The sequence below is a fragment of the Pinus tabuliformis genome, chromosome 8 (genome assembly GCF_031772625.1).
Source record: "Pinus tabuliformis cultivar Carrire ecotype Pingquan chromosome 8, CPIR1, whole genome shotgun sequence".
NCBI classification, from domain to species: domain Eukaryota; kingdom Viridiplantae; phylum Streptophyta; class Pinopsida; order Pinales; family Pinaceae; genus Pinus; species Pinus tabuliformis.
The window spans coordinates 445,340,676-445,348,863 of record NC_142294.1 but is presented as its reverse complement, the minus strand read 5'-3'; the positions used below and the strand labels follow the sequence as shown (position 1 = coordinate 445,348,863).

At 35.5% G+C, this 8,188-nt stretch overlaps 1 pseudogene; it reads right to left on the bottom strand.

Moving 5' to 3' along the window:
- Positions 1-1,485: 1,485 nt before the first annotated feature.
- LOC149235968 (protein MIZU-KUSSEI 1 pseudogene) lies at positions 1,486-3,750 on the bottom strand (annotated as a pseudogene).
- Between the last annotated feature and the right edge of the window lie 4,438 nt (positions 3,751-8,188).

Sequence of the window (8,188 nt, the reverse complement as noted above, 5' to 3'; positions counted from 1 at the left end):
ATAAAGGCTGTTTCCGGCCTATCTGCCCTTCCACACCTTACCAGAAATCGAGGAGTTTGACAGTTGAAATTCCAAAATTAAATGCCAAATTGTTGGATTAGTTTGACTGTATAAATTTTGGGCTTTTAGGTTAATAGACATGTTTATTTTGGAAATGGAAGAGTGTTTTGAGGTTGATAAATGGGGTTGCATTCAATTATCAATTTCATTTTTAATTTTTACTATTCAATTTTAAACTGTCAGAAAAATCAACAACATCAATAATCCTATACCAAGTCTCTTCTAGATAAATCACAAAGAAATTTTAAGGTCAGAGATTATTTTTTTTCAGAGAGAAATCATCATATAGCCGAAGCCCGCAGATTTTTACAATCTATATGGCCGAAACCAGCAGAATTTTTTACAGCATAGCCGTTACAAATATCGTTCAAACATCTCCAGAAATAGATAGCCTAGCCTAACAAGCAAATAAATAAAGTACAAATACAACGGTTAAATCCCAAAAAATGATTAATTCAATAATCCTCCACTTAAATTTTGTGCAAAGGCCTGCTTTTCCAAAAAATCATCAGGTTATAGATAGATAACCTAGTCCAACCAGCAAATAAATAAAGTAGAGATACAACGAGCAAATAAACAGAGTAGAGATACAATAGTTAAATCCCAAAAAATGATTAAATCAACAATCTTGACTTAAATTTTGTACAAAACCCATATAAATTTTGATAAACACTAACCTTGATCTGAATACTTACATTTTTACTCTACTTAAATTTATTGAAAATTATATAAATTGAGATAGAAATAACTCTTAAATATGTATTTTTATTTGAATACAAAAAATGTGCAAAGTACTGTATGTATATTATTTTTATTTGAATACAAAAAAATGTACAAAGTACTGTATATTTTGGAATCAGAAAGGAGTTTCCAGATTAACGAATGTATTGCATTTCATCATCAACCTTATTGTTAATCCTCACTATTCAATTTTAAAACTTGCTGGAAAGTTTATAACATCAATAATATTCCTACCTAAATTGTATGTAAATTACTTTTATATTTTTTCATATATGTAGTAATTCTTGATGAATATATTTATTTATCTAAATATAAAAGAATATATTTTTTCCAACTAGCTATTTAATTTATATAGCTATAACGCAATAACTATTTCACAAAATGGGAAAATAAATACCTATTTTCACTGGATTAAATTGGATTATACATATTTGCATGAGTAATAATAATAGATGAATCTTGTAGTAAATTTGTAGTCACTGGCTTTTCTTCATAAATAGTTTGACATATGAACCAAGTTCTTCTAATCCAAAATCTGAACATGATAAAATTATACATTTAAAAGTTCTGCGCCATCCAGATCCTAAAAATTCGACGAAGTTTTCAAATCCGTTACTCTTTCTGTGTTGGGGAATTCCAACAATGAAAAAAAAAAGAGCTTATTATACAAAAAATTTATGGTGCCTACCTGCAACGACATCCAGATACCAAGGGCACATGAACATAAGTCTGAAACGCAACGCAGACATTGAATATATTAACTTGAAGTTTCGATCTACACAATTTTACAATCTCGTAAATCAATTCAGCTACCAAAATATATATAGGGATGTAATTGTACAATGCAAATCATGAATTAAATTTGTCAATGAAACAGAACAGAACACAGCGATCTAAATCCTCAGAAGAAAAATGCTCAGCTCCGGTCCTCCAGTCCCATCAGGATTCATCATGTAAAAGGCTTCGGAATCTCTGGAACCCACGACTCTCTCAAATCTGGCTCTCATGTACATGAGCTCCCCCTCCGATCCCTCTTCCAACGGAAGCACCCCGGCGCCCATGGAAATGGCCTGGACCATGCCCAGAATCTGAGAATCAGTCTCTGTGCAGTTTCTCCTCATGGCATAACCCGTCTTTCGGCCATTGCAATACATGGTCCAGATGGGTTCCTGAAACAATTTCCCCCTGCCCGCTGTCCTTTCGCATTCCAGAGCAATTCTCACAAGCCCGGATGCCATTTCCTTCACAAGGGAATTCGTCGGAGTCGCGAGCTCCAGGAGCAAAACGGGCTGAGCCCGCGGATCCTCCTGCACCACGAAATGCACGTGACCTCTGCGGTGCCCATACAGAGTCCCTGTCACTCTGCTGCCCAGAGAAGGCTTATCAGATGGCCCAGCAGGCATTCCAATCGCTCTACAGGAAGCCGCCATCGGAAGCGGGATCACCCGGAGGAGAGACCGCAAAATGGATGAAACCTTGTTGGTTTTCTGGGGTTTTGTTGCAAATGGGACCAATGCCTTCTCAGAATGAAAATCACTATCCATATTCATCACACGCAGAGTGCTTGCTGCTGAGAAAAAATTCTTGCTGCTATTTCCATTGCTGCTGCTACAGCTACGTTCGCCATCATCTGGTGACATCTTCAATATTTTCCCCCAAATGCCCTAAATGAAATCTATCAGAGCGCTACCATTTTCTCTAAATCCAAGACCATTTGAAAACCTAAAATCCCCTTTTCCAGAACAGCTTTAACCACGAAAACACGGGGAATCCTGAAAAGACCCAGTGCAGCTTTTGGCTAAAGATTAGGATAGTGACAACCCTGCAACTCACCTTTCAGCCCTCACTGAAACCCTTGATTTGGCATAAGGCGACAGAGCCACTAAGCTCTCAAAAGGAACAAGTTATTGGCAAAGCCCAGCAATATATTACAAAGAATCAAATACAGAAACTCCAACTTTAACTCAAATACATACCCAAAACAACTTTTCCCATTTTTTAATCCAGAGATCATCCAAAACTCATGATCCCCTCTTCTTGATTCTCAGAAAATAAGAATTGAACCTGGGATAAAGTCCTACCAGTCAACCCAACCGACACTGACTGAAACACAGAAACTGCAATAATACACAGTGGGTAATAGGTATCCATCCAAGCATGCAATATGGGTGTGAATTTCAAGCCCTGGAGAGACCATGCTTAGCTTTGAATTTGTGAATCCCGATACTGCCTTAATCATTTCTACACATTTTAAAGAGATGTTAGGCTACAAGGAAACACAGCCATCATGAATTCAGCCCCGCCTAGCAAGCCAAATTGGGAAAGATGTATATATACTCCTGTGTATATATTAAAGCCTGCAGGCCCTCAATATGTATATATAATCAAACTTATACTACTCATTGCGTATATACCAAGGGCCTAAGGTACTAAGTATTGGACTAGGCACTGGCCATGAGGTTTGCAATGATGAAGAATACATATGCAGAGAAGCACGCGGAGGCGAAGGCGGAGGAGGGAATTCCTCATACACGCCGGTCCCAGGCGTAGAAATAAAATACCCCTAAGTGTAAAATCCTCCCCCTTTCCAGAATTTGACAGCACTGCCAACGATTTGTGCGGCATTACAGGGATCCTCTACGCTACACGGCCAAGTTCCAAATTTGGCCCCAGTATCATCGCCTTGTCTTTTGGGAGCCCAAAAAAAATTAAATAAATTGTGGGATTAATCTTGCCGTTGTGTTGCCAAAATTGAGCCGTTATTATTTATTAACTGGCCTTTCGAGTTGATGGTTTGTGATGTAACTTTAAGCGTCCGGCGGACGGGACGGAGTGGTGACGGCGGTGACGGCGGCGACCTGTTCCAGCGGCGTTCCTCGCTGCGCCGAACGACAGATCAGGGATCACGACTTTATCCTTCAAAATCTTCACGTACTTTGGATGCGATTAGACGGTTGCCGGCTTCCGTTGTCAAAATATATCGAGCTTTAGGGGTTGAATATAAGCCATTGGGCTGAAAAACGGGACCTATGGGAATAAAAGTAAAATGCCAAGCCCTAGGGGATAGGGAGACCGGGCGTCTATATCCGACAAAGACAATGAACCACTTTTTTCCATTAGACACGATGGGTTATCAGCGCAAAGGTAGAGAAATTTGTTATCATCTCGAGTACAAACCCCTCTTGGCATACGTGTTGCTATGCTGATCTTGGGTTTGCTAGCACCATGACTTGTGGTCAGGGTTGTGCCAATTCGTTATTGAATTAGGACCTCATCATCAACTCATTAGGATAATGTGAGAGGTGGTCTCATCCTTGATTGCATAGAGAAATTGTAAATATGCATGTGATTGGTGAAGAGGGTGGTTCTAATAAGACATTAATGATTAAGATTGTCCAGTTTTAAGACTCTAAATTCCAAAGAAAGGTGAGAAAGGAAATAAAGGTGGGCACATCAACTCTCTCAAAGTATGAGCATTGACTCTAAATTGTAAAGAAAGTTCATAAAGGAAATAGAGGTTGGCATATCAACTCTCTCGCAGTCTAGAGAGGGAGGTTGGCATATCAATTCTCCTAGTCTAGAGAGGGAGGTTGGCATATCAATTCTTCTAGTCTAAGCATCTGTCTCTAAATCGTAAAGAAAGGTCAAAAAGGAAATAGAGGTTGGCACATAAACTCTCTTAGTTTATGTGGTTAAATACCAGCATGTTAAAAAATCAATCTTTCAAATTACATTGAGATTAAATATAAACATGTTAAGTAGGGGAATAATAATTAGTCACACTTAAATTACAATGATTAAATACATACATATAAAGATGTAATGTAGATGTATAATAAGTTAATTTATTTTCTAAATTTATTAGGTTGATAAGAATATTATTACGATAAATTTTAATTTCTTAGGTATGCCCTTTCTATAGACACAGATGAATCGGGAGATTGGGGGATTTGAACCTCGCTCACATATAACACTTCATTTTCACGCCATCACTTGTTGCATATTCATATTTAACATGATTAATTTACAACAAAGAAAAAGAAGTGGTGTCTTTGGGAAATTATTGCTACATTTATCCCATAAAATATTGTAAGCAGAATAAATGGCAAAGATATTGTGAATCACAAATAGTTTTCAGAGGTCTAGAGAGATGGGCATGGACAATAACAGGTAGGAGATTTAAATCAAGTCCAAGGAATTTATTGATTTGTTATTGAATTAGCCACTAAAAATCCAATAATCGAGAAAAATTGTAGAGTTGGAATGAGAATACATTGGACTTGGTTTAGCATTGAGAAGGATCCAAATATTGATCACCATACATTGGACTTGGGTTAGCATTGAGAAGGATCCAAATATTGATCGCCTACATGAACGAAAACACTCTGGTTACAGGTTCAAATCACATGGATAGATTCAGTGATTTACCATTATTCCCTATCACAACCATCATCAACGTCATTATCTAATATAAATAATATGAACAAACTCTAGGAAGAAGAAATGTGGCCAATGAACATCGAGGAAGGTTATCACAACTTCAAAGACAACAATTCAAAATATATTTTACAAAATATAATACAACAAAACAAAATGTACATTTTCCCTTTTCATGAATGTTTTTGTTTTTGCTAAATTGATAATACCATATATTATCTATTTAAGTAATATACAATTCAATGCTACACTTCATATCTAATTAGATATATAGAAAAAAACTAAGTCATTTTCTATATATTTCCAACTCTCTATATATTGATTTGTAATATAAAAGTCATGTTTTATTTCATGTTTTTACAAGATTGAGGGAAATCTCCATATCCTCTATCCCTTAAATAAAAACATGCCCCTTTCCCTCTTTAGTTTTATCCCTTTAATTATGGTTGGATATTCAGACATCATTAATTACTTTGCACCATCCACTAAAGTCTATAGCACTATGTCCATTTATGATTATAAATTATATGTCTCATGTTTATGTGTTTCCATTTCAAAGTAGATATCTTGCTTCAAGGAGATTAAAGGAAAGGTCATTATAATATTTGTCATAATTGTATTAATTCATCAATGCAATGCTCAATATATAGGATACGAGAATTTGTCAAAATTATACCCACTTTTGTTAGGAGTCTTATTTGGGTTTAAACAATGGTTTATGATGTTTGAATAGACTTTCTGCCAAGAGGGTTTAGTAATTTTCCATGTGAAAGATAATGAGATCATAATCCTCGAGCAATATGTCACCACATGCCCAACAAAAGGCTATATTCCATAATCTAGTAATTATGCCCAAACTTTTCCCTATGTCTCCAACACAATTTTATCAAGAAGGCTTTTACTTAAATTAGCATAATTGGAGACAAGGTTATAAACTTCTAATCCAAAGTGTTGTCAATGGCTCAAGAGTGCCTTGTTTTCTAAAGGGAGACTAGGTAATCATACTTGTATTAGGATCTTTGTCAAAGATTTTGCCTGAGTTAAAACTTGATGGTGTGTGTTAATAAAGAGGCTAGGGTCATCCATAAACTAGTGTCCCTTGTTAACATGTGCTTTGTCTAATTCAATGACAAAATGAAAAATGAAAAATCATTTTGAATTCAAATGGATTATTATGGCATATATTGACAATGAACCCTAAGACTTTAATATTTATGTTTGGATGTTTTTAATATTGGTCATAGGCCATTGGATTTAACCATTATATATACAAATTATATTATGTCCAGTTGATATTATTTAGCTTACCCCATCTTAAGTCAAGTTTAAAAAATAATGGCATTTTTGCCTTCATTACACAAAGGAAAGGGTGAGTAAAATGCTCGGTGCCTAGGAGAGGATTGATTGGAGTGGGAGATGTTCTTGAGCAAAGACAAGTCTTGTGAATACACATGTTTATTGGCATTCATACCTTTGACATCATCTTCCAATATTTGAGCTTGTATCTAGGATTAAAGGAGGTCACCACATTATTCTCAATGCTTCCACAAAATAGAGTACCAAGTGCATGGATCAAAATTATTAACTTTGATATCATCTTCTAATATTTGAGCTTTTATAGGATTAAAAGAGGAGGTTGCCACTTTATTCTTGACGCTTCCATAAACATAGATTACCAAGTGCATGGTAAATTCCTTATGTTTGTTGTAATTGGTGAGAGTGTGCCCACCTTCTAGTTGCTTGCTAGGGAAAATAAGTCTTTGATCACTCTAAAATACAACATTTTGGCATCAAAATTTGCATTTGGAAAAAGGTATACAGATGAAACTTGTAGATTTTCTTTTTGGTCTCGATGTGTCCTTTTAACACATTATGCATCTTTAATATGGCTATGTTGCCTTTAAATTTGTATTCTCTTGTATCCAATTTTGTTGCTATATTGCATCCCAATTTTCATCTCTTTTACATCTAATTTTTATCATAGGTTAATAAAGAGGCAAAAGTCAACCGTAAACTAATGTATCTTATTAGCCACATGTTCTCTATTTAATTAAAACTCAAATTCAAAATTAAAAAATCATTTTGACTCAACTTGATTAGGACAATACTTACCAAGCATGAATGCCAAGAATCGGATACCTATGTTTGAAGAGTTTTAATTGATGATCATAGGCCATTAAATTTACTAAACACATATACAAATTATATCATGTCTAGGACAATATTCTTCTACTAACTTAGCCCACCTCAGGTCAAGTTTCAAAAATATTGGTTTGCCTTCATTACATGGAAGGAAGGGTGAGTATAATGCTTAGTTCTTGGGAGAGGAGTAATTGGAGTGGGAGTTAGTCTTGAGCAAAGAAAAGTATCATGAATCAATAGTCTTATTTGGTATCATCTTCCAGTAGTTGAGCTTTCATAGGACTAAAAGATGAGGTCACCACTTTATTCTTGATACTTCCACAAACATGAAATCTCGAGTGCATGGTCAACTCCTTATGTTTGTTGTGATTAGTGAAAATGTGCCCACCCTCTAATTGCTCACAAGGGAAGATAAACCTTTGATCATTACTACAATACAACATTTTGGCATCTAAATTTGCATTGGGAAAAAGGGATGCATGATAAACTTTTGGATCTTTTTTTATCTCCATGTGTCCTTTTGACAAATTATGCATCTTTATTATGGCTTATTTGTGTCTACGTTGACCTTAATTTTGTGTTCTCTTGCATCCAATTTGTTTCTTTTTGGCATCTCAATTTCATCACTTCTACATCTAATTTTGTATCCCATTTGTGTCGTTTGGCATATATTTTCCTCTCGTGTCAATCTCCTTGTCTTAATATCTTCAATGAGTTATTGTATGCCTAAATTTTATTTCATATGCAAGAGTTATGATCTAAGAAGTTTAACTTTATTTTCCAATTCGACATTGTTGCTAACTCTTTC